The sequence below is a fragment of the Orcinus orca genome, unplaced genomic scaffold (assembly GCF_937001465.1).
Source record: "Orcinus orca unplaced genomic scaffold, mOrcOrc1.1 scaffold_402, whole genome shotgun sequence".
Taxonomy (NCBI): Eukaryota; Metazoa; Chordata; class Mammalia; order Artiodactyla; family Delphinidae; genus Orcinus; species Orcinus orca.
Window position 1 is genome coordinate 46,634 of NW_026044079.1, and position 27,922 is coordinate 74,555.

General features: G+C 44.6%; 2 long non-coding RNA genes across 2 annotated transcripts; one reads left to right on the forward strand and one right to left on the reverse strand.

Annotated features, from left to right (window-relative positions):
- Positions 1-4,908: 4,908 nt before the first annotated feature.
- LOC125963364 (uncharacterized) lies at positions 4,909-26,712 on the reverse strand. The gene is made up of 3 exons (XR_007475228.1): positions 26,583-26,712; positions 15,477-15,998; positions 4,909-4,923 (listed from the first exon to the last, which is right to left on the reverse strand). It is a non-coding gene; the product is annotated as an uncharacterized LOC125963364 (long non-coding RNA).
- Positions 14,680-16,055, forward strand: LOC125963363 (uncharacterized). Its single transcript, XR_007475227.1, has 3 exons — positions 14,680-14,811; positions 15,535-15,630; positions 15,958-16,055. It is a non-coding gene; the product is annotated as an uncharacterized LOC125963363 (long non-coding RNA).
- Positions 26,713-27,922: the final 1,210 nt, after the last annotated feature.

Consider the following 27,922-nt stretch of genomic DNA (forward strand, 5'->3'; position numbering starts at 1 on the left):
TTTTACTGATCTATATGATTTTGGGTTCTGAAACTTCTATATGTCTCATGCGTGATACATAACAGACAATGTCAGCCCAGGAGGGAGAAAACACTCCAATGAAGCAAGCCAAAGAAACAAGTTTTAAGCAAGGTCAAGTGATGTATAGACCACGATTGTTCAATTCCTACCTGTCATGCTGAAGCTTCCAGCTCCTGAATAACAACACATGCTTCCCTTGTCCTAGACAGCCAAGAGTACGTCTCCTCCCTTGGGCATAAGAATCCCTAGAGTTACATATGTGTAGTAAAGAGTGGACCCAGCTGTCATACTCACAATGACCAAATTGTGTTGATCGTACTTTATACCAATACATCGCTCCACGCTGAAGTTGCAATAAATGATATAGTTGCTTTCTAGACATGAATGAGACGCCTTACTGGATATACTCCAGGAAGGCCAGAGAAGCTGGCTTCTAATCCATACGGAACAATTCACTGGTGAATTTCTTTCAGGATAGCCCATGATTTATCTAGAATATCATCTTTACATATCTGGATCCTTCAAACTAGACAAAGGGAAAATACGGGCTTCAAGCCTCAATTCGAAATATGGAATGGTGCCATGCTGACAACTGGTGGTCCCTGACCTGTATCTTCTGAGATTAGAACACAGTGTGGTGGATGACCAATTCAGGCGTTGAACAAAAGAAGACCTCCTACAGGGCAGTGTAGCTGTTCGTTACAGGTATGGCACTTAGGGCTAAGTACCATAAGGACTACAAGAAAAAAAAAACAAGTAACACATGAAGCATATACGATAAGGAGGCACCACAGTCCAGAGCACAAGCTCTGGAATCACACAGGCTTGGATCGAATCCCGGCTAAGCCACTACCATCTATATACCCTGAAGGACAGGCCAAGGGTTAAATGTTCTTTTACCAAATTACAAACAAGAAGTGAAGAAAGAACCTATCTGCCAGGAAGGGACATCGTGGGCTGCAGCATCCAGTCGGATCAGGGCTCTGCATCTCCTGCTCAGAAAACTTGGCCACCTGGCTCATGGTGATGCTGGCAGCTGAGCAGCCCTGGAGAAGGCGATCCTGTCTCCAGGTCTCGCAGAGGAGCTGGGGAGGTCTCCGGACGAGGTGGCCCACACCCTGGTAAGCTCTGGCTGCCTCCTGCCCTCAGGTCTGAGCAGGCTCTGGCCTCTGGGCCCCGTGGTGGGGAAGGCCTGGCCGATACATACGCAGGGCTGAGGGGCCTGCAGAGCCAGTCCCCAGGAAGGGTGAGCTCTGGAGGAGGCTTCCACAGTCCCCAACAGTCTCCGCATGGTGGCCCAGCTGGTGCCAAACACCTGCCACCCACAGCCAGACGTCCCAGCCACTAGAAAGTCCAGAAGGGGCCCCGCCCTTTGCCTTTGGGCCGGGGTTAAGCCACCAGCTGGGCTTGCATGTGACCCCTGCCTCACCCCCTGCCCCGCCCGCTCTTTCTCTGTGACACGTACAATGGATATGTCATAAAGCCAGGCAGAGCCAGTGCTATAAATTCAGAGGAGTTAGAATCTAGGAAGAGGCTCTCCCACTTTCACTCTCTGCTCTCAGATCAGGCAGGCAGTACCTCTAATATGGAAGCTATGGACACCACACCTCCTTCACACGCTGTCCTCTTCCATTCTGCTCCTGTTTTCCCCAGCACCCCATTTACGGCTTTGGCGGGCGTCGGTGCTTCAGCAGGAAGCACGTCAGACCCCGAACCTATGGACACCACACCTCCTTCATACGCTGTCATCTTCCATTCTGCTCCTGTTTTCCCCAGCACCCCATTTACGGCTTTGGCGGGCGTCGGTGCTTCAGCAGGAACCACGTCAGACCCCGAACCTATGGACACCACACCTCCCTCACACGCTGTCATCTTCCATTCTGCCCCTGTTTTCCCCAGCACCCCATTTACGGCTTTGGTGGGCATCGGTGCTTCAGCAGGAAGCACGTCAGACCCCGAACCTATGGACACCACACCTCCTTCACACGCTGTCATCTTCCATTCTGCTCCTGTTTTCCCCAACTCCAGCCTGAGAATGTGCCGAGGCCTGTAGCCTAGTTACGCCAGCTCAGAACAATGATGAGCACACCTTTTTCCAATCACCTTTCCTCACGCTCCCCATGCCTCATACTGCCCTGCTTCTTTATTCTTTATCCCACAGATACCCAAAGCCCCTTGCCTTTGGGGAGGCAGATTTGAGACCTATTGTCACGTCACGTCCTCGCTTGGCTGTCCTGTGAATAAACCTCCTCTTTGCTGCAAACCTCAGCATTTCAGTGTTTTGGCTTGCTGCGCCTCAGACAGAATGGTTGGGAGCAGTGGTACAGGTCCCTTGCCTGTGAGGGAAGCTGGTTCCTAGTAGTCACGTTGCGGATGTTTGCTCCTCTCGGGTGGGGGTGCGGCAGACATCCTGCTCTTCCGGAAAGGGAGAAACGCAGGTGCCAAACCCTTGCCCTCAGCGTCACCGTCACCTAGGAGCTTGTTAGAAGCACAGAATCCAGGCCCCACCCAGAACTACTGAATACCAGCCTGCATTTAACAAGATCCCCAAGAGAGGCATACCCATATTAAAGTTGGAGAGGCACCAAGCTGTCATCGTCTTCTCCGCAGCTAATGAAAACGAAGCAAAGATTCATCCCGAGCCGACTCTGCCTCAGTCACCTGGATATCACATGAGCTCATTTAATCCTCCCCAGAACCTGCAAATGAGACTGAGGGTCAGAGTGGTCTAGCACCCAAGGTTCCATAAAAGAGCATGACCAAGGCTCACTGGAGCCCAGACTTCCAAAAAAGAAGGCCCCTGAGCACAGCATGGCACCACCGCAGCCCAAACCATGGGCCTCGAGGGTAGGCCAGACTCCCCACGCAGAGTTCACACCATTCGACAGATGCCCACAGCAGACCACATGGCAATATGAGAAGGAAGTTCTGATTGTGGAATCTCTGAATTTTGAGATTTAAAGAAAAAAATCTGTTTTCGGGGGATGGTTAAAACAGTTCTACCAAGGAGTAAAGAGAGGGCATCTCAAGGCCCCTTCTGGACTAAGAATTTAATGCCTACTTATTGAGAAATGCTCCGTGCATTTGCTCAGCCCTACGTCAAGATGAAGTTCCCTGTGCCCTAGAAGCTTAGGTTCTAAAAAGGCCACAGAAATGGGTGAGACCTAAAAAATGCCACAACAATGCAACGGCCTTAATCAGACTGTCTTTGCTTTGCCTTGCTTACAAGTCACTGACTTTAAACTGAATACGGTGTCATGTCTTTATGTTTCTTGAAGCTTTTTTTTTTTTTTTTTTACAAAAGATCATATAAAGATTTTCTTCCATGGTAAGACTTTTATATTGTATTTTTCTTAAACTGGACTGTGGTACATTTACCCTCCATCAGATGATTGCTTATAACTCACCTTGCTTTATTAAGAATACCGCTAGAGGCTTCTATGTCCCCACTAAAAAAAATACATTTTCAGGCCTATTCAAACCAACGAAAATCCAAGATTTCAGTGCACAAGATAATGAAAATTCTCTCTATCCGCGTCTTTTACTACTTTTAATCTGTTAACAGTCCCTAAGTGTGTCAGATGAAAGGTACTGTCGCGGGAATTGACATCGTTAACAGCATTCCATACAGGTAAGTCTTGATTGTTCCAATTTCTCAAAAAGTTGGACACATTTACCGACTCTACGACATCTCTAGGGTGTGTGGAAGAAATAAAAAAGAGGGCTGTACAATGTATTTCTCCAAATATACACACAAATAGTTTGCACATACAAACAGGGAAACCTTATAAATAATGTATGGGGAGCAAAGTATCGTCGGTAACGGAACTACTCATTTCAAAAGACAACACTGTCACCAAGTGTCCCCTCACCAAAACTGACTGGGAATTTTTAGGGGCCACCAAACCAGAGGTGGAGATTTTTAGGCACATTCTTGCCAGAAAAGAGAGCCTAGGGCTTAAACCACTCAACTTGTTGGCACGAATGCCAGGGCAACCCAAGCAAGTGGATATACAAGCCTACATAACGCTTGGAAGTAGGAAGCTTTGGGGGACTACACCTGGACTGGTACTGGCCTCCCTCCCCAAAGGGACAAGGAGAGCAGAAACCTGGATGGAGTCAAGAGAGAGAAAAAAGAAAGGCAAGGCTGGGTATGGAGCAACGTGTGGATCCAGGAACATGTGTCTCAGAACTGCCGGGGCTCTGCAGACCAGCTGCATCCCCATTCTCCTTGACCCTCATGGATATAATGAACTCAGGGTGGGCGCATCCCGGCTGCCAAGTCACTTCCACCTGTCCATGGAGTTGACAGTTACTTGCTCACAGTGAACCAACCTCTCTGGACCTAACAGCTACTGCAGGAGGCGGTAGTGGAGAACAAGGTGACGACAACGACCAGATGCGAAAGAGGAAGAGACGTCCAGTGGACCGACTGGGTGGACTGATGGTGTGGGGTTAAGTCTGCAGAGCTAAAGGGGCCAGATGTAGAAAAGGGAAGGGGAACCATGAGGATATGGTCAAGCCCCATCGTATGGATGGTTCATCCATATGTTGTATGCAAATTCCATTCAATTTGCTCTGAGTGAACAAGAGAGAACAAAATTATCTTTTAAACCATGTCAGTGACTTTATTTACCATCTCATTTGATGAGCTCATAGCCCAGGGTCAGAGGGAAATGGGAGCTGTGAGCCTGCCATCTCTCAGGAAGTCTCAGGCCTCAGAGGCCCCTCAGAGCCAAACTACCTCACCTTTTGCACTTTTCAAGCAACGTTATTCCTAAGCGCGAGTCACCCTCTTCATCAGGTTCTCCAAGAAACAGCAATCTCTCCCAATGAGAGAGGAAAAATGGGCTACTTTGGCTTGCTGAGGCACAATAGGTAGTTCTCCAAAATGGTACCTGCCTGGGGGATTTTTCAAGAAAATTAAGCATCAGTGGTGATTTGTTTGTCTTCACATAACGTATGACCCAGATGTGCTGAGAAATAAGAAAAGGACGAACGAATCAAGGGCAGCTGATCCAAGGAGGCAAGGGGCAACTTCCACAGCCTACGTGGAAAGCTAGAGGGAGGGACCATCCAGCTGGTGGGAGCTGAAGACAGGCGCCAGTCCTCCTTGGGCTCGGGATGCCACCCCCTCTTCCTACATCTTCACGCTCTCCTTCTCTTTTGGCCCCTCCCAGCCATATTAAAGAGCCACAAGGAAATGCTCTCCTCCATTCCATTCTCCTGTCCTCCTATCCACCCCTCCCTTCTTTCCCTTTGCCATCAATTTCTTGACTTGCCCCCCATTTCTCCCCTCCCATCTACACTGCGATCTGGTTTCTGCCCCACTACTCTCGTGAAACTGATCTCCTTGAAGCCCCCAATGATTTCTTCGTTGACAAGTCCAGGGGACTACTTCTCAATCCTTCTCTTTGTGACCGCCAAGCCCAGTTAGATCTTAAACAACGTCTCTGTCTTGAAAATCTCTTCCCTTGGCTTCCGCGCCACCTTTCCTTTTCTTTTCATGAGACTGATCACAACCAGTGCTGCAGATTCCATCGAATTAAGGAATGCTGTTGCCTACATGTGTGAATGAGCTGTGAGTAAAGTACTGAAGTAGAGGACACCTAAAGTGAAACGTCTTCATGAAGGTCCACGTGGCTGAGCAGCAAGTTAACCTTTCATACATGTGCTAAAGAAGAAGAGTTGGGTTTTACTTTATTTACTTTTCCCTGGACTGTGTTGAATGACTATCATCTACAAGTTCAGCCTACTTTTTGCTGAGGATTAATGCACTGGGAGAGCTGAGAGAAAACTGAACAATAGAGCTGTCTTTTTCTTGACCAGTTCACCTTAGTTTCCCAAACTCTAAGTCTTTCCCGAATTCTTTCTCCTTTTTATTGTAGTAAAATGAACATAACACAAAATTCACCATTTGGATCATTTTACAATTCACTGTACCATTCAGTGGAATTTACTACTGTCACAATGTTGTGCAACTATCACCACTGCCGAGCTGCAAAACATCTTCATCAACCAAGAGGAAACCTACACCCATTTTAAGGAGTCATTCCCTATTTCCCTCTCTTCCAAACCCCTGGCAACCACGAATGTAGAATCTTTTCTGTGTGTATGGATTTGCCACTGCTGGACATTTCATATAAATGGAACCATACAATATGTAGCCTTCTTTCACTTAGTTGCATCCATCATGTAGCATGTATCAGAAATCCACTCACTGTTATGGCTGAATCCTTCAGACTGTTTGAATACAAAATTAAAAATACGTTGAGAGTGAAGCTCTGTTTTAATGGCACATCTATTAGGCCAATTCATTGAAAGAAGCTGAAGATGGAGATATTGTGGTGAAATGATAATCGTTGAGAAGCCTCAGCCAATTCAATAATGAAAAGTTTGGGAAATGTTGCAAAAAATTATCTGCTTTATATTAAAAGCCTATTAAACAAGGATGCAGGAGATTGTCTTTTTCTTGCACGTAACTTAAATGAGGCAGAAAGAAATAACTGCCCTTTAAAACACATTTTGAAAGGATTCTTATTCTTAATAGACGAATGGGAGTACAGGAAGTTCACATCCAATATGGACTCCCTGTCCAAACACTGTTTATCGTTCTAGCCACCACTATCGAATTATATTTCTTGAGGGTAAGGCAGCTCAATTCCTGCATATTACTTTCTAAAATTCGTCCATCAAATCCATTACTACAGTATAAACAAGAGTTGTTCATGTTTAAGTGCACTTCAACTATCAGGTATAAAGAACCCCCAGTAAGAAAAAGAATCCTATATCTCTTGCCAGAATGTGGTCAGCTCTGGGGTGCTCTGCTAGCTGACAGACACATTCATTATTAAGAGGATAGAGGCTGTTTAAGAGGGATGAGAGCCAAAAAGTTTTAACTACATATATGTGTTAAGAACAGTGCTAGGTTATCTCATATTCTATATCAGTGAAGGCTCACCATTTTACATACGTGAAAAGCAAAGTTAAAAGTGTATTAGTAGGGCTTCCCTGTTGGCGCACTGGTTAAGGATCCACCTGCCAGTGCACGGGACACACGTTTGAGCCCGGGTCCGGGAAGATCCCACATGCTGCGGAGCAACTAAGACCATGTGCCACAACTACTGAGCCTGCATGCTAGAGCCCATGAACCACAACTACTGAAGCCCACGCACCTAGACCCCGTGCTCAGCAACAACGAGAAGCCACCACAATGAGAAGCTCGCGTACTGCAACAAAGAGTAGCCCCCGCCCACCGCAACTAGGGAAAGCCCGTGCACAGCAACGAAGAGCCTAGGCAGCCAAAGATAAATAATTAAATACGTCTATTTAAAAAAAAAGTGTTTTAGTAACTTACTAAAAGACACGCAATCAGTAAACGTGAGCAGGAATTCAATCCCAAATCTGTCACACTGAAGTTTAAGCTAATACTTGAGATTAATAAAAACAGCACTAAATTAAAAGTTCAGAGATATTTTTTATTTCATACTTTCACTAATGCTCTTTGGAGATAAATCATTTCATTTATATGGGCCTTAGTTTTCACAACTATAATAGTTGGAAGCTTGACTAGATGATCTGTATGTCGTCTTCCAATTCTAAAATGTTCCACTAATTTGGATTGCTACAATAATTGCCCTTGCAATACATGCGTGCTGCCACCAAGTAGCAGTAGAGACTACTAGTTCCTTTTTTATCCCTAGTGGGGGTGCATTTTCACAGCAGACTTATCCGTCAATAGTACAACCTGTTAGTATAACTATAAGATAACAAAATAATCTGGTATTCTTTCCTGTAAAAGAGAAGCTTTACATTGTGTCTGTGAATCGTACCAGAATCACCTGTAGGTTTTTAAATAAGGAGGAAATCCTGAACCCATTGAATGAGAATCTTCAGAGACAGGACTTGGGCATCTGGAATTTTGGGCTCCCATCATTTGTATATTTTATTTCATTTTATTTTGGCCTATGTACAATATTTGTCACATCCTTTTGAATCTTTAAAAGTTTCTTTTTGTTTTAAATTTTAGAATATTGCATAATCTTCACCTACTTTTCATAAGGTGTTATCTGTTATGTTTATTCAATCTTGTGCTTCTCCTGGTTAAGACTTCTTTCTTTCCTTTTTTTTTTTCGGGGCCCTGCCTCATGTCTTGCAGGATCTTAGTTCCCTGACCTGGGATTGGACCCCAGGTCCCCAGCAGTGAACGCACCATGTTCTAAACACTGGACCACCAGGGAAGTCCCAAGATTTCTGTTTTAAATGACTTTTCTCCCACTCTAATTCATTCCTGGGATCAGTTTCACGTTTGGACATTAAAGCAACCTTGCATTGCCAGAAGAATAAAGCTACTTTGATTCTGATATATGATTGTTTTACATACCATGGATATAGTTTGTGCTTCTCTTTACACATTTTGCATGCATGTTCAAAGGAGAAACTGGCCTGTGATTCTATTCTTGTAATATTCTTTATAGATTTTTTTTAAGATTCTATACTTTATTTTTTATTTATTTATTTTTGGCTGCATTGGGTCTTCATTGCTGCATGCGAGCTTTCTCTAGTTTCGGCGAGTGGGGGTCTATTCTTTGTTGCGGTGACTAGGCTTCTCATTGCAGCCTTCTGACCCATGGGCTTCTGACCCCATTCGTCGGTGCTACTTCAGTTCCTTACCCCTTCCCTTCTGACCCTGGGCGCTGAAATCCTCTTTCTGCGGCTGTCCTGCGGCAGAAAGTCAATGAGGCAAGAGTAGGCTTGGAGTATCCAAGGAGCAGAAAGGATGTCAGCGTGTGGAAAACAGAGCAAGCAAATTGGAGAGGAGAAGGAAACAGTCAGAGAGGAAACAGACACCCAGATTTCTAGGTCTGTGGAGGCACTCTGAGGACTTTGCATTTTCTGTGAAGAAGCCACTGAAGAAATTTGAGTGACATGATCTGACTTATGTTTTAACAAGATCTCTCTGGATGCCACGCTGATTAGAGACTGTAGGAGAGCAAGGACAAGGCCCAGAAGACCAACAGTTGATTCAAAGAACGGATTACTCAAACATGGTCCCCCTCCTCAGTGAAGACGCAGAGCAGGAATTGGCAAATAATGGCCACGAATCAAATCAGGCTCTCAGCCTGGATCTGTGGGACTGTGAGCTAATAATGGTTCTCACATTTAAAAAGCTTGTTGAAGAGGAAAGAGGAGGAGAAGCTACAGAAACTGTATATGGCCCACAAAGCCTAAGATATTTAAAATCCAGAAAATGCTTTCCAACACCTGATGTAAAGCATGTGGCTGGTAGGAGGTCCTCAACCAAATTTGGAAGAGGAATACATGAGTCAGTTAGTTCCTGAAAACAATGTAAAGTGATAGGTGTCAAGAAACATTTATCCCTTCAACCTTAACCTTCACAAATGATGCCAGTTCCATTGAGCTATTGAAAAATACATTCTGGCTTTCTGAAAAATAACCCAGAGGACATTTTCTCACATAGGCAAGGTCATAAACAACTGTCAAGTGAAGTTGAAATAGCAACTAATCAAATAATAACAAAAAACATTTTTACAGATTTTTAAATCTTACAAAGCATTTTCATGTTCATTATCTAATTTAATCCTCAAATCAACGTCATGAGATAGTTATAATTTCCCCATTAGAAATGACCACATATGAAATCCTTAGTGATTGCTCAAGAAAAGCTGAAATCTTGAGTGGTACATCTATTAAGGCCAAGGTTGGCTGTTTTCCCATGGGAACATTGGAAGTTAAAATCCACAGGGATTTTCAGCTCAAGATGGCAGACTAGGAAATATATTTACTTTCTGTTCCTCCTGAAACCATATCTAAATAAAACTGTAGAAATACCAAAATTAATCAACCAATAAAAGCCAAGATATTTTGGAAGTCATCAACCACAGGAAGATTTCAACACATTTCGAGAAGGCAAACAATGAAATGGAGGAGCCATGAATAAAATAATGAAGAAAAAAAGGCTGAGCCTAAGTAAGGTCTGCACAAAGTCACTCAGCGTTTGCTGAGCTCTGGTTATAGTCAAGGGCAGAGGAAAGAAGAGTGGCTGAAAACAAGGAGACAAACGTCATTTTAGGAAAAACACTTCATTTAATGAGCTCCAGGGAACACTCAGCCTGCTGGCATTCTAACTCATGAATTACAATGGATTTTTGGCAAGCAAGACAAGAAAACAGGGAAGAAACAAAAGAAACAAAATCAAGACACTGTTTCTAACTGAACTCTTCTCAAATGAGATCGAGGAATTATGGTTCAATACCACAGCTGTAAATCATTTCTGCTCTTGGAGAGGTTACAAAGGGCTTATAATATTTCCCTTTTTTTCAGACAGAATTTAGGTCTGAGCAAAAGCTTTTGTGTCCTCCAACCCCAAAATTTATTGGGGATGGAAGCCCAGATTTGCTGGGACATACCATAAAAAGAATCTCATGAGCAGAGGGTCAAACTGATTTTGGAATATATGAATTATGCCCAGTGTGAGTTTCAATAGGTTTATCTATCTATCTATCTATCTATCTATCTATCTATCTATCTATATATACATTTTTACTGATCTATATGATTTTGGGTTCTGAAACTTCTACATGTCTCATGAGTGATACATAACAGACAATGTCAGCCCCAGGATGGAGAAAACACTCCAATGAAGCAAGCCAAAGAAACAAGTTTTAAGCAAGGTCAAGTGATGTGTAGATCAGGATTGTTCAATTCCTATCTGTCATGTTGAAGCTTCCAGCTCCTGAATAACAACACATGCTTCCCTTGTACTAGACAGCCAAGAGTACGTCTCCTCTCTTGGGCATAAGAATCCCTAGAGTTACATATGTGTAGTAAAGAGTGGACCCAGCCGTCATACTCACAATGACCAAATTGTGTTGATCGTACTTTATACCAATACATCGCTCCACGCTGAAGTTGCAATAAATGATATATTTGCTTTCTAGACATGAATGAGACGCCTTACTGGATATACTCCAGGAAGGCCAGAGAAGCTGGCTTCTAATCCATACGGAACAATTCACTGGTGAATTTCTTTCAGGATAGCCCATGATTTATCTAGAATATCATCTTTACATATCTGGATCCTTCAAACTAGACAAAGGGAAAATACGGGCTTCAAGCCTCAATTCGAAATATGGAATGGTGCCATGCTGACAACTGGTGGTCCCTGACCTGTATCTTCTGAGATTAGAACACAGTGTGGTGGATGACCAACTCAGGCGTTGAACAAAAGAAGACCTCCTACAGGGCAGTGTAGCTGTTCGTTACAGGTATGGCACTTAGGGCTAAGTACCATAAGGACTACAAGAAAAAAAGAAAAACAAGTAAATCGTGAAGCATATAAGATAAGGAGGCACCACAGTCCAGAGCACAAGCTCTGGAATCACACAGGCTTGGATCGAATCCCGGCTAAGCCACTACCATCTATATATCCTGAAGGACAGGCCAAGGTTTAAATGTTCTTTTACCAAATTTCAAAAAAGAAGTGAAGAAAGAACCTATCTGCCAGGAAGGGACATCATGGTCTGGCAGCATCCAGTCAGATCAGGGCTCTGCATCTCCTGCTCAGAAACCTTGGCCACCTGGCTCATGGTGATGCTGGCAGCTGAGCAGCCCTGGAGAAGGCGATCCTGTCTCCAGGTCTCGCAGAGGAGCTGGGGAGGTCTCCGGACGAGGTGGCCCACACCCTGGTAAGCTCTGGCTGCCTCCTGCCCTCAGGTCTGAGCAGGCTCTGGCCTCTGGGCCCCGTGGTGGGGAAAGCCTGGCCGATACATACGCAGTGCTGAGGGGCCTGCAGAGCCAGTCCCCAGGCAGGGTGAGCTCTGGAGGAGGCTTCCACAGTCCCCAACAGTCTCTGCATGGTGGCCCATCTGGTGCCAAACACCTGCCACCCACAGCCAGACGTCCCAGCCACTAGAAAGTCCAGAAGGGGTCCCGCCCTTTGCCTTTGGGCCGGGGTTAAGCCACCAGCTGGGCTTGCATGTGACCCCTGCCTCACCCCCTGCCCCGCCCGCTCTTTCTCTGTGACACGTACAATGGATATGTCATAAAGCCAGGCAGAGCCAGTGCTATAAATTCAGAGGAGTTGGAATCTAAGAAGAGGCTCTCCCACTTTCACTCTCTGCTCTCAGATCAGGCAGGCAGTACCTCTAATATGGAAGCTATGGACACCACACCTCCTTCACACGCTGTCCTCTTCCATTCTGCTCCTGTTTTCCCCTGCACCCCATTTACGGCCCTGGCGGGCATCGGTGCTTCAGCAGGAAGCACGTCAGACCCCGAACCTATGGACACCACACCTCCTTCACACGCTATCATCTTCCATTCTGCTCCTGTTTTCCCCAGCACCCCATTTACGGCCCTGGTGGGCATTGGTGCTTCAGCAGGAAGCACGACAGACCCCGAACGTATGGACACCACACCTCCTTCACACGCTGTCATCTTCCATTCTGCTCCTGTTTTCCCCAGCACCCCATTTACGGCCCCGGCGGGCATCGATGCTTCAGCAGGAAGCATGTCAGACCCCGAACCTATGGACACCACACCTCCTTCACACGCTGTCATCTTTATTCTGCTCCTGTTTTCTCCAGCAACCCATTTACGCCTTTGGTGGGTATCGGTGCCTCAGTAGTCAGCACCTCAGACACCGAACCTATGGACACCACACCTCCTTTCCAGGCTGTCATCTTCCATCCTGCTCCTCTTTACCCCAGCACCCCATTTACGGCTTAGGCCGGCACTGGTGCTTCAGCAGGCAGCACTTCTAACACCAAAGCTATGGACACCACACCTCCTTCCCAGGGTGTCATTTTCCAGTCTGCCCTGTCTCCAAGTAGAACCACTACCCATTTCACACTGCTGTTCCAAGTTCTGGGAACACACCACCCAGTGATAGCAATGCCTCAGCCCATGCCTCGACTCATTTACCTGCAACGTGAGCCAACAGATAGACCAACACTTCAAAGTTATGACAGAAAGTTGAGTAAGTTATACGCTTGGAATTTCATTTATTATTATTAACAAGCACAACTGTAGTACTTAGACTATAACAAGTACTATTCTAAGGGCTTACCAAATATTAACTCACTTATTCCTCATAATGGCAACCCTAGAGGTAGGGAATATTCATAATGTTCACTTTTTTGGGGGAAACTGAGGCCCAGAGACGTTGAATAGCTTGCCTAATGCCACACAGTAAGTAGGTGGCAAAACCCGGGATTAAAACCAGACCGTCTAGACTTCCATCACTTTGCTGTGTTACCGTACTATAAGTTGTGGTTAGGGAAGGAACTAAATTGACAAGACTCTGAACTAAAAGGAGAAGGGAGAAATGAGAAAATGAGTGATCCTAGAAACTAGAGAAGATTTAGGCTCAGGAATTTCTGGTGATGAGACCCGGAAGAACAAGAACTTGGTTGGAATATTAACTTGGGGTAGTATCTGAATCCATGGAGAAATGGTTTTGTTTTCTGTAAGATTTAGAAAGGTCAGTTGGATGAAGATTAATGAAGACAAAAGTAGAAAGGAAAAGAAAAAGGTGCCTTAAGTGAGACATAACCGCTTCCCTCTACGTACCCACATGTGGGGTCCTGTGGGAAAGGATGGAGCTCTCTCTACCGGGTTGGTCACCAGGCTGAACAAGGAGAAACATGGCAACCATTGTACTGGTTTTGATGATCTCTCAAAACCAAGGCTTCAGTTTCCAAGAACGACCTACGGTAGCATAACTAGTGTGTGTCACACATGCCACTAAGTGTGTTTCCAGTCACACATTTTAATTGGAGAAATACTTCCTATGAGGTAGGCATTAGTTCCCTATGGCTGCTGTAACAAATGACTACAAATGTGCTTGCTTCTAACAAAACACACTTATTTTCTTATGGTTCTGGAAGACAGAGGTCCAAAACCAGTTTCCCTGGGCTGAAACCAGAAGTCGACAGGGCCATCCATCCTCCTTCTAGAGGCTCTAAGTGAGAATCTGTTTCCTCGCCAGCATTCCTTCACTTCTGGCCACATCAATGCAACCCCAACTTCGTCATCACATTCTCTTTGGAGTACAAATTCCCTCTGCCTCTCTCTTACGAGAACACCAGTGGTTATATTTGGGCCCATCCAGGTAGTCCAGGAGAATCTTCCCATCTGAGAACCATTACTTTCATCCCACTGGCAAAGTGCCTTCTGCCATTTAAGGTGACATTCACAGGTTCTGGAGACTAGAATGTGGACATTTGGGGGCAATGGTATTATTCAGTCTACTACAAGGTAGATACTATTATCTTTCTCAGATGTAGGAAATGACGTTTAGGGAAGTAGTTTGTCTCAGGTCTACAATTTCCAGAGTAGAGACTTAAATTCTGCCACTGACACTTTAGGACACACCCTAAACAACTTTAATCTGTGTCCTTAACTACTGCATAATCCTTGGTTAAGAGTCACACTTAGGTATCAAGACCCAATTGAATACAACACAAGTACTGTCTCCTCTTTCACTATGTTTGCCTGGTGTACTGATGAATCTTGCCCAGAGCAGAAGAGTTCAGAAAACTGTCATGCAGGTTTACGAAGAGAAAGCATTTACTGTTTGACGTGCCCGGAGTAACGGAAGGCTTTTTCAAATAAAATATGCCACCAAATAGTCAAGTGTCACAACAGAGGTAACCCCGTGGGAGTCACGAGGAGACTAAAATTATCTCCAATTGTGCAGGAGAGAAAAGTTTCACTGAAGGCAGGTGTAGTTCAGCTAAGCCCTACAGCACAGAAGTAGGAATGTGGGTATGTACGAATGGGAAACAGTTTAATGCAGAATGGATGAGAAATATGCATTCGACCTATTCTAAAACAACTGGCTTATTAACTCAGTAAATCGATTTGGTCAGTCAAACTAGCTTTAGCTGATTACTTATCCAGGGAATAGCTGTTTAGAGTAACTTTTGTGATAGAACAGTAAATAAAATGGTTGAACTATAGCTTTAGGCTTGCTAAGTGAAATAGATTGCTCTAGATGATTTTCAAGTGACTTACTTGGTAGTACTCACGAAATTGGGGGTTAACAATTGCTTAAGAAAACAAAGAGAATTGATTTTAAATAAAGTAGTTACTGTGTAAACTATCTGTTCAGTAGCTCATGTTAAACGGATGTTTATAATCCCCATTGGACAACCAACTACTTTTTTGCAAATGGCAATGTGAATTGCTCTCGCATAAACTATAGCAATGACCACCTATCTAATTTGTTGTCCAAACCAGAAATCTTCTAACAATACTGGTGTCCTAATAAAAATAAGCACGAAGGGAACACACACTGGGTGTCTCCCGTGTGCCTGTGCATGCATCTATATCTCACTGAACCCCCATAACAGCCCCCAAGAGAGAGACTCTGAGTGTCCCCATGCTGCTTGTGGAGAAACAGGCACAGGAAGGTTCAATAGTCTATCTACCTAATATCACACAGAGGGTGGGAGAGCCCGTTTTTAAACCACCTGCCTCCAATTCCAGGTGCCTGGAGCCAGACTCAGCCTACAGCTCTCTTCTGCTCGCCTGGAGGTGAAACAAGGTGTCATGATTAATCAAATCCCGTCTTCACTCATCAAGGTAGCTTGAACACCTGCACGTCCTCCAAGTAGCATGTAGCATAAGCAATAAGATGTTTGCCCCGTGATCGTCCAGGAACTTGGAATCAGCTGTGCCTGGTTAGGCTGAGCTGGTTTAGAGTGGAGAGGACCACCGATCTTCCACTTGGGCAAGTGCCTTTTGACCTCCTGCCATCAGAGGGCCGAAAACTCCAGCCTGAGAATGTGCTGAGGCCTGTAGCCTAGTTACACCAGCTCAGAACAATGATGAGCACACGTTTTTCCAATCACCTTTCCTCACGCTCCCCATGCCTCATACTGCCCTGCTTCTTTACTCTTTATCCCACAGATACCCAAAGCCCCTTGCCTTTGGGGAGGCGGATTTGAGACCTATTGTCACGTCACGTCCTCACTTGGCTGCCCTGTGAATAAACCTCCTCTTTGCTGCAAACCTCAGCATTTCAGTGTTTTGGCTTGCTGCGCCTCAGACAGAATGGTTGGGAGCAGTGGTACAGGTCCCTTGCCTGTGAGGGAAGCTGGTTCCTAGTAGTCACGTTGCGGATGATTTCTCCTCTCGGGTGGGGGTGCGGCAGACATCCTGCTCTTCCGGAAAGGGAGAAACACAGGTGCCAAACCCTTGCCCTCAGCGTCACCGTCACCTAGGAGCTTGTTAGAAGCACAGAATCCAGGCCCCACCCAGAACTACTGAATACCAGCCTGCATTTAACAAGATCCCCAAGAGAGGCATACCCATATTAAAGTTGGTGAGGCACCAAGCTGTCATCGTCTTCTCCGCAGCTAATGAAAACGAAGCAAAGATTCATCTCGAGCTGACTCTGCCTCAGTCACTTGGATATCACATGAGGTCATTTAATCCTAACCAGAACCTGCAAATGAGACTGAGGGTCAGAGTGTTCTAGCACCCAAGGTTCCATAAAAGAGCATGGCCAAGGCTCACTGGAGCCCAGACTTCCAAAAAAGAAGGCCCCTGAGCACAGCATGGCACCACTGCAGCCCAAACCGTGGGCCTCAAGGGTAGGCTAGGCTTACCACGCACAGTTCACACCATTCAACAGATGCTCACAGCAGACCACAAGGCAATATGAGAAGTAACTTCTGATTGTGGAATCTCTGAATTTTGAGATTTAAAGAAAAAAATCTGTTTTCAGGGGATGGTTAAAACAGTTCTACCAAGGAGTAAAGAGAGGGCATCTCAAGGCCCCTTCTGGACTAAGAATTTAATGCCTACTTATTGAGAAATGCTCCGTGCATTTGCTCAGCCCTACGTCAAGATGAAGTTCCCTGTGCCCTAGAAGCTTAGGTTCTAAAAAGGCCACAGAAATGGGTGAGACCTTAAAAATGCCACAACAATGCAATGGCCTTAATCAGACTGTCTTTGCTTTGCCTTGCTTACAAGTCACTGACTTTAAACTGAATATGGTGTCATGTCTTTATGTTTCTTGAAGCTTTTTTTTTTTTTTTTACAAAAGATCATATAAAGATTTTCTTCCATGGTAAGACTTTTATATTGTATTTTTCTTAAACTGGACTGTGGTACATTTACCCTCCATCAGATGATTGCTTATAACTCACCTTGCTTTATTAAGAATACCGCTAGAGGCTTCTATGTCCCTACTAAAAAAAATACATTTTCAGGCCCATTCAAACCAATGAAAATCCAAGATTTCAGTGCACAAGATAATGAAAATTCTCTCTATCCGCGTCTTTTACTACTTTTAATCTGTTAACAGTCCCTAAGTGTGTCAGATGAAAGGTACTGTCGCGGGAATTGACATCGTTAACAGCATTCCATACAGGTAAGTCTTGATTGTTCCAATTTCTCAAAAAGTTGGACACATTTACCGCCTCTATGACATCTCTAGGGTGTGTGGAAGAAATAAAAAAGAGGCCTGTACAATGTATTTCTCAAAATATACGCACAAATAGTTTGCACATACAAACAGGGAAACCTTATAAATAATGTATGGGGAGCAAAGTATCGTCGGTAACGGAACTACTCATTTCGAAAGACAACACTGTCACCAAGTGTCCCCTCACCAAAACTGACTGGGAATTTTTAGGGGCCACCAAACCAGAGGTGGAGATTTTTAGGCACATTCTTGCCAGAAAAGAGAGCCTAGGGCTTAAACCACTCAACTTGTTGGCACGAATGCCAGGGCAACCCAAGCAAGTGGATATACAAGCCTACGTAACGCTTGGAAGTAGGAAGCTTTGGGGGACTACACCTGGACTGGTACTGGCCTCCCTCCCCAAAGGGACAAGGAGAGCAGAAACCTGGATGGAGTCAAGAGAGAGAAAAAAGAAAGGCAAGGCTGGGTATGGAGCAACGTGTGGATCCAGGAACATGTGTCTCAGAACTGCCGGGGCTCTGCAGACCAGCTGCATCCCCATTCTCCTTGACCCTCATGGGTATAATGAACTCAGGGTGGGCGCATCCCGGCTGCCAAGTCACTTCCACCTGTCCATGGAATTGACAGTTACTTGCTCACAGTGAACCAACCTCTCTGGACCTAACAGCTACTGCAGGAGGCGGTAGTGGAGAACAAGGTGACGACAACGACCAGATGCGAAAGAGGAAGAGACGTCCAGTGGACCGACTCTGTGGACTGATGGTGTGGGGTTAAGTCTGCAGAGCTAAAGGGGCCAGATGTAGAAAAGGGAAGGGGAACCATGAGGATATGGTCAAGCCCCATCGTATGGATGGTTCATCCATATGTTGTATGAAAATTCCATTCAATTTGCTCTGAGTGAACAAGAGAGAACAAAATTATCCTTTAAACCATGTCAGTGACTTTATTTACCATCTCATTTGATGAGCTCATAGCCCAGGGTCAGAGGGAAATGGGAGCTGTGAGTCTGCCATCTCTCAGGAAGTCTCAGGCCTCAGAGGCCCCTCAGAGCCAAACTACCTCACCTTTTGCACTTTTCAAGCAACGTTATTCCTAAGCGCAAGTCACCCTCTTCATCAGGTTCTCCAAGAAACAGCAATCTCTCCCAATGAGAGAGGAAAAATGGGCTACTTTGGCTTGCTGAGGCACAATAGGTAGTTCTCCAAAATGGTACCTGCCTGGGGGATTTTTCAAGAAAATTAAGCATCAGTGGTGATTTGTTTGTCTTCACATAACGTATGACCCAGATGTGCTGAGAAATAAGAAAAGGACAAAAGAATCCAGGGCAGCTGATCCAAGGAGGCAAGGGGCAACTTCCACAGCCTATGTGGAAAGCTAGAGGGAGGGACCATCCAGCTGGTGGGAGCTGAAGACAGGCGCCAGTCCTCCTTGGGCTCGGGATGCCACCCCCTCTTCCTACATCTTCACGCTCTCCTTCTCTTTTGGCCCCTCCCAGCCATATTAAAGAGCCACAAGGAAATGCTCTCCTCCGTTCCATTCTCCTGTCCTCCTATCCACCCCTCCCTTCTTTCCCTTTGCCATCAATTTCTTGACTTGCCCCCCATTTCTCCCCTCCCATCTACACTGCGATCTGGTTTCTGCCCCACTACTCTCGTGAAACTGATCTCCTTGAAGCCCCCAAAGATTTCTCCGTTGACAAGTCCAGGGGACTACTTCTCAATCCTTCTCTTTGTGACCGCCAAGCCGAGTTAGATCTTAAACAACGTCTCTGTCTTGAAAATCTCTTCCCTTGGCTTCCGCGCCACCTTTCCTTTTCTTTTCATGAGACTGATCACAACCAGTGCTGCAGATTCCATCGAATTAAGGAATGCTGTTGCCTACATGTGTGAATGAGCTGTGAGTAAAGTACTGAAGTAGAGGACACCTAAAGTGAAACGTCTTCATGAAGGTCCACGTGGCTGAGCAGCAAGTTAAGCTTTCATACATGTGCTAAAGAAGAAGAGTTGGGTTTTACTTTATTTACTTTTCCCTGGACTGTGTTGAATGACTATCATCTACAAGTTCAGCCTACTTTTTGCTGAGGATTAATGCACTGGGAGAGCTGAGAGAAAACTGAACAATAGAGCTGTCTTTTTCTTGACCAGTTCACCTTAGTTTCCCAAACTCTAAGTCTTTCCCAAATTCTTTCTCCTTTTTATTGTAGTAAAATGAACATAACACAAAATTCACCATTTGGATCATTTTACAATTCACTGTACCATTCAGTGGAATTTACTACTGTCACAATGTTGTGCAACTATCACCACTGCCGAGCTGCAAAACATCTTCATCAACCAAGAGGAAACCTACACCCATTTTAAGGAGTCATTCCCTATTTCCCTCTCTTCCAAACCCCTGGCAACCACGAATGTAGAATCTTTTCTGTGTGTATGGATTTGCCACTGCTGGACATTTCATATAAATGGAACCATACAATATGTAGCCTTCTTTCACTTAGTTGCATCCATCATGTAGCATGTATCAGAAATCCACTCACTGTTATGGCTGAATCCTTCAGACTGTTTGAATACAAAATTAAAAATACGTTGAGAGTGAAGCTCTGTTTTAATGGCACATCTATTAGGCCAATTCATTGAAAGAAGCTGAAGATGGAGATATTGTTGTGAAATGATAATCGTTGAGAAGCCTCAGCCAATTCGATAATGAAAAGTTTGGGAAATGTTGCAAAAAATTATCTGCTTTATATTAAAAGCCTATTAAACAAGGATGCAGGAGATTGTCTTTTTCTTGCAGGTAACTTAAATGAGGCAGAAAGAAATAACTGCCCTTTAAAACACATTTTGAAAGGATTCTCTTTATTCTTAATAGACGAATGGGAGTACAGGAAGTTCACATCCAATATGGACTCCCTGTCCAAACACTGTTTATCGTTCTAGCCACCACTATCGAATTATATTTCTTGAGGGTAAGGCAGCTCAATTCCTGCATATTACTTTCTAAAATTCGTCCATCAAATCCATTACTACAGTATAAACAAGAGTTGTTCATGTTTAAGTGCACTTCAACTATCAGGTATAAAGAACCCCCAGTAAGAAAAAGAATCCTATATCTCTTGCCAGAATGTGGTCAGCTCTGGGGTGCTCTGCTAGCTGAAAGACACATTCATTATTAAGAGGATAGAGGCTGTTTAAGATGGATGAGAGCCAAAAAGTTTTAACTATATATATGTGTTAAGAACAGTGCTAGGTTATCTCATATTCTATATCAGTCAAGGCTCACCATTTTACATACGTGAAAAGCAAAGTTAAAAGTGTATTAGTAGGGCTTCCCTGTTGGTGCACTGGTTAAGGATCCACCTGCCAGTGCACGGGACACACGTTTGAGCCCGGGTCCAGGAAGATCCCACATGCCGCGGAGCAACTAAGACCATGTGCCACAACTACTGAGCCTGCGTGCTAGAGCCCGTGAACCACAACTACTGAAGCCCACGCACCTAGACCCCGTGCTCAGCAACAACGAGAAGCCACCACAATGAGAAGCCCGCGTACTGCAACAAAGAGTAGCCCCCGCCCACCGCAACTAGGGAAAGCCCGTGCACAGCAACGAAGAGCCTAGGCAGCCAAAGATAAATAATTAAATACGTCTATTTAAAAAAAAAGTGTTTTAGTAACTTACTAAAAGACACGCAATCAGTAAACGTGAGCAGGAATTCAATCCCAAATCTGTCACACTGAAGTTTAAGCTAATACTTGAGATTAATAAAAACAGCACTAAATTAAAAGTTCAGAGATATTTTTTATTTCATACTTTCACTAATGCTCTTTGGAGATAAATCATTTCATTTATATGGGCCTTAGTTTTCACAACTATAATAGTTGGAAGCTTGACTAGATGATCTGTATGTCGTCTTCCAATTCTAAAATGTTCCACTAATTTGGATTGCTACAATAATTGCCCTTGCAATACATGCGTGCTGCCACCAAGTAGCAGTAGAGACTACTAGTTCCTTTTTTATCCCTAGTGGGGGTGCATTTTCACAGCAGACTTATCCGTCAATAGTACAACCTGTTAGTATAACTATAAGATAACAAAATAATCTGGTATTCTTTCCTGTAAAAGAGAAGCTTTACATTGTGTCTGTGAATCGTACCAGAATCACCTGTAGGTTTTTAAATAAGGAGGAAATCCTGAACCCATTGAATGAGAATCTTCAGAGACAGGACTTGGGCATCTGGAATTTTGGGCTCCCATCATTTGTATATTTTATTTCATTTTATTTTGGCCTATGTACAATATTTGTCACATCCTTTTGAATCTTTAAAAGTTTCTTTTTGTTTTAAATCTTAGAATATTCCATAATCTTCACCTACTTTTCATAAGGTGTTATCTGTTATGTTTATTCGATCTTGTGCTTCTCCTGGTTAAGACTGCTTTCTTTCCTTTTTTTTTTTTTCGGGGCCCTGCCTCATGTCTTGCAGGATCTTAGTTCCCTGACCTGGGATTGGACCCCAGGGCCCCAGCAGTGAACGCGCCATGTTCTAAACACTGGACCACCAGGGAAGTCCCAAGATTTCTGTTTTAAATGACTTTTCTCCCACTCTAATTCATTCCTGGGATCAGTTTCACGTTTGGACATTAAAGCAACCTTGCATTGCCAGAAGAATAAAGCTACTTTGATTCTGATATATGATTGTTTTACATACCATGGATATAGTTTGTGCTTCTCTTTACACATTTTGCATGCATGTTCAAAGGAGAAACTGGCCTGTGATTCTATTCTTGTAATATTCTTTATAGATTTTTTTTAAGATTCTATACTTTATTTTTTATTTATTTATTTTTGGCTGCATTGGGTCTTCATTGCTGCATGCGAGCTTTCTCTAGTTTCGGCGAGCGGGGGTCTATTCTTTGTTGCGGTGACTAGGCTTCTCATTGCAGCCTTCTGACCCATGGGCTTCTGACCCCATTCGTCGGTGCTACTTCAGTTCCTTACCCCTTCCCTTCTGACCCTGGGCGGTGAAATCCTCTTTCTGCGGCTGGCCTGCGGCAGAAAGTCAATAAGGCAAGAGTAGGCTTGGAGAATCCAAGGAGCAGAAAGGATGTCAGCGTGTGGAAAACAGAGTGAGCAAATTGGAGAGGAGAAGGAAACAGTCAGAGAGGAAACAGACACCCAGATTTCTAGGTCTGTGGAGGCACTCTGAGGACTTTGCATTTTCTGTGAAGAAGCCACTGAAGAAATTTGAGTGACATGATCTGACTTATGTTTTAACAAGATCTCTCTGGATGCCACGCTGATTAGAGACTGTAGGAGAGCAAGGACAAGGCCCAGAAGACCAACAGTTGATTCAAAGAACTGATTACTCAAACATGGTCCCCCTCCTCAGTGAAGACGCAGAGCAGGAATTGGCAAATAATGGCCACGAATCAAATCAGGCTCTCAGCCTGGATCTGTGGGACTGTGAGCTAATAATGGTTCTCACGTTTAGAAAGCTTGTTGAAGAGGAAAGAGGAGGAGAAGCTACAGAAACTCTATATGGCCCACAAAGCCTAAGATATTTAAAATCCAGAAAATGCTTTCCAACACCTGACGTAAAGCATGTGGCTGGTAGGAGGTCCTCAACCAAATTTGGAAGAGGAATACATGAGTCAGTTAGTTCCTGAAAACACTGTAAAGTGATAGGTGTCAAGAAACATTTACCCCTTCACCCTTAACCTTCACAAATGATGCCAGTTCCATTGAGCTGTTGAAAAATACATTCTGGCTTTCAAAAAAATAACCCAGAGGGCATTTTCTCACATAGGCAAGGTCATAAACAACTGTCAAGTGAAGCTGAAATAGCAACAAATCAAATAATAACAAAAAACACTTTTACAGATTTTTAAATCTTACAAAGCATTTTCATGTTCATTATCTAATTTAATCCTCAAATCAACGTCATGAGATAGTTATAATTTCCCCATTAGAAATGACCACATATGAAATCCTTAGTGATTGCTCAAGAAAAGCTGAAATCTTGAGTGTTACATCTATTAAGGCCATGGTTGGGTGTTTTCCCATGGGAACATTGGATGCTAAAATCCACAGGGATTTTCAGCTCAAGATGGCAGACTAGGAAATATATTTACTTTCTGTTCCTCCTGAAACCATATCTAAATAAAACTGTAGAAATACCAAAATTAATCAACCAATAAAAGCCAAGATATTTTGGAAGTCATCAACCACAGAAAGATTTCAACACATTTCGAGAAGGCAAACAATGAAACGGAGGAGCCATGAATAAAATAATGAAGAAAAAAAGGCTGAGCCTAAGTAAGGTCTGCACAAAGTCACTCAGCTTTTGCTGAGCTCTGGTTATAGTCAAGGGCAGAGGAAAGAAGAGGGGCTGAAAACAAGGAGACAAACGTCATTTTAGGAAAAACACTTCATTTAATGAGCTCCAGGGAACACTCAGCCTGCTGCCATACTAACTCATGAATTACAATGGATTGTTGGCAAGCAAGACAAGAAAACAGGGAAGAAACAAAAATCAAGACACTGTTTCTAACTGAACTCTTCTCAAATGAGATCGAGGAATTATGGTTCAATGCCACAGCTGTAAATCATTTCTGCTCTTGGAGAGGTTACAAAGGGCTTATAATATTTCCCTTTTTTTCAGACAGAATTTAGGTCTGAGCAAAAGCTTTTGTGTCCTTCAACCCCAAAATTTATTGGGGATGGAAGCCCAGATTTGCTGGGACATACCATAAAAAGAATCTCATGAGCAGAGGGTCAAACTGATTTTGGAATATATGAATTAAGCCCAGTGTGAGTTTCAATAGATTTTTATATATATATATATATATATATATATATATATATATATATATATATATATACATCTTTACTGATCTATATGATTTTGGGTTCTGAAACTTCTATATGTCTCATGCGTGATACATAACAGACAATGTCAGCCCAGGAGGGAGAAAACACTCCAATGAAGCAAGCCAAAGAAACAAGTTTTAAGCAAGGTCAAGTGATGTATAGACCACGATTGTTCAATTCCTACCTGTCATGCTGAAGCTTCCAGCTCCTGAATAACAACACATGCTTCCCTTGTCCTAGACAGCCAAGAGTACGTCTCCTCCCTTGGGCATAAGAATCCCTAGAGTTACATATGTGTAGTAAAGAGTGGACCCAGCTGTCATACTCACAATGACCAAATTGTGTTGATCGTACTTTATACCAACACATCGCTCCACGCTGAAGTTGCAATAAATGATATAGTTGCTTTCTAGACATGAATGAGATGCCTTACTGGATATACTCCAGGAAGGCCAGAGAAGCTGGCTTCTAATCCATACGGAACAATTCACTGGTGAATTTCTTTCAGGATAGCCCATGATTTATCTAGAATATCATCTTTACATATCTGGATCCTTCAAACTAGACAAAGGGAAAATACGGGCTTCAAGCCTCAATTCGAAATATGGAATGGTGCCATGCTGACAACTGGTGGTCCCTGACCTGTATCTTCTGAGATTAGAACACAGTATGGTGGATGACCAATTCAGGCGTTGAAAAAAAGAAGACCTCCTACAGGGCAGTGTATCTGTTCGTTACAGGTATGGCACTTAGGGTTAAGTACCATAAGGACTACAAGAAAAAAAAAAACAAGTAACACATGAAGCATATACGATAAGGAGGCACCACAGTCCAGAGCACAAGCTCTGGAATCACACAGGCTTGGATCGAATCCCGGCTAAGCCACTACCATCTATATACCCTGAAGGACAGGCCAAGGGTTAAATGTTCTTTTACCAAATTTCAAACAAGAAGTGAAGAAAGAACCTATCTGCCAGGAAGGGACATCGTGGGCTGCAGCATCCAGTCGGATCAGGGCTCTGCATCTCCTGCTCAGAAACCTTGGCCACCTGGCTCATGGTGATGCTGGCAGCTGAGCAGCCCTGGAGAAGGCGATCCTGTCTCCAGGTCTCGCAGAGGAGCTGGGGAGGTCTCCGGACGAGGTGGCCCACACCCTGGTAAGCTCTGGCTGCCTCCTGCCCTCAGGTCTGAGCAGGCTCTGGCCTCTGGGCCCCGTGGTGGTGAAGGCCTGGCCGATACATACGCAGGGCTGAGGGGCCTGCAGAGCCAGTCCCCAGGAAGGGTGAGCTCTGGAGGAGGCTTCCACAGTCCCCAACAGTCTCCGCATGGTGGCCCAGCTGGTGCCAAACACCTGCCACCCACAGCCAGACGTCCCAGCCACTAGAAAGTCCAGAAGGGGCCCCGCCCTTTGCCTTTGGGCCGGGGTTAAGCCACCAGCTGGGCTTGCATGTGACCCCTGCCTCACCCCCTGCCCCGCCCGCTCTTTCTCTGTGACACGTACAATGGATATGTCATAAAGCCAGGCAGAGCCAGTGCTATAAATTCAGAGGAGTTAGAATCTAGGAAGAGGCTCTCCCACTTTCACTCTCTGCTCTCAGATCAGGCAGGCAGTAACTCTAATATGGAAGCTATGGACACCACACCTCCTTCACACGCTGTCCTCTTCCATTCTGCTCCTGTTTTCCCCAGCACCCCATTTACGGCTTTGGCGGGCATCGGTGCTTCAGCAGGAAGCACGTCAGACCCCGAACCTATGGACACCACACCTCCTTCATACGCTGTCATCTTCCATTCTGCTCCTGTTTTCCCCAGCACCCCATTTACGGCTTTGGCGGGCGTCGGTGCTTCAGCAGGAAGCACGTCAGACCCCGAACCTATGGACACCACACCTCCCTCACACGCTGTCAGCTTCCATTCTGCTCCTGTTTTCCCCAGCACCCCATTTACAGCTTTGATGGGCATCGGTGCTTCAGGAGGAAGCACGTCAGACCCCGAACCTATGGACACCACAGCTCCCTCACACGCTGTCATCTTCCATTCTGCTCCTGTTTTCCCCAACTCCAGCCTGAGAATGTGCCGAGGCCTGTAGCCTAGTTACGCCAGCTCAGAACAATGATGAGCACACCTTTCTCCAATCACCTTTCCTCACGCTCCCCATACCTCATACTGCCCTGCTTCTTTATTCTTTATCCCACAGATACCCAAAACCCCTTGCCTTTGGGGAGGCAGATTTCAGACCTATTGTCACGTCACGTCCTCGCTTGGCTGCCCTGTGAATAAACCTCCTCTTTGCTGCAAACCTCAGCATTTCAGTGTTTTGGCTTGCTGCGCCTCAGACAGAATGGTTGGGAGCAGTGGTACAGGTCCCTTGCCTGTGCAGGAAGCTGGTTCCTAGTAGTCACGTTGCGGATGTTTGCTCCTCTCGGGTGGGGGTGCGGCAGACATCCTGCTCTTCCGGAAAGGGAGAAACACAGGTGCCAAACCCTTGCCCTCAGCGTCACCGTCACCTAGGAGCTTGTTAGAAGCACAGAATCCAGGCCCCACCCAGAACTACTGAATACCAGCCTGCATTTAACAAGATCCACAAGAGAGGCATACCCATATTAAAGTTGGAGAGGCACCAAGCTGTCATCGTCTTCTCCGCAGCTAATGAAAACGAAGCAAAGATTCATCCTGAGCCGACTCTGCCTCAGTCACCTGGATATCACATGAGCTCATTTAATCCTCCCCAGAACCTGCAAATGAGACTGAGGGTCAGAGTGGTCTAGCTCCCAAGGTTCCATAAAAGAGCATGACCAAGGCTCACTGGAGCCCAGACTTCCAAAAAAGAAGGCCCCTGAGCACAGCATGGCACCACCGCAGCCCAAACCATGGGCCTCGAGGGTAGACCAGACTCCCCATGCAGAGTTCACACCATTCGACAGATGCCCACAGCAGACCACATGGCAATATGAGAAGGAAGTTCTGATTGTGGAATCTCTGAAGTTTGAGATTTAAAGAAAAAAATCTGTTTTCGGGGGATGGTTAAAACAGTTCTACCAAGGAGTAAAGAGAGGGCATCTCAAGGCCCCTTCTGGACTAAGAATTTAATGCCTACTTATTGAGAAATGCTCCGTGCATTTGCTCAGCCCTACGTCAAGATGAAGTTCCCTGTGCCCTAGAAGCTTAGGTTCTAAAAAGGCCACAGAAATGGGTGAGACCTTAAAAATGCCACAACAATGCAATGGCCTTAATCAGACTGTCTTTGCTTTGCCTTGCTTACAAGTCACTGACTTTAAACTGAATATGGTGTCATGTCTTTATGTTTCTTGAAGCTTTTTTTTTTTTTTTACAAAAGATCATATAAAGATTTTCTTCCATGGTAAGACTTTTATATTGTATTTTTCTTAAACTGGACTGTGGTACATTTACCCTCCATCAGATGATTGCTTATAACTCACCTTGCTTTATTAAGAATACCGCTAGAGGCTTCTATGTCCCTACTAAAAAAAATACATTTTCAGGCCCATTCAAACCAACGAAAATCCAAGATTTCAGTGCACAAGATAATGAAAATTCTCTCTATCCGCGTCTTTTAC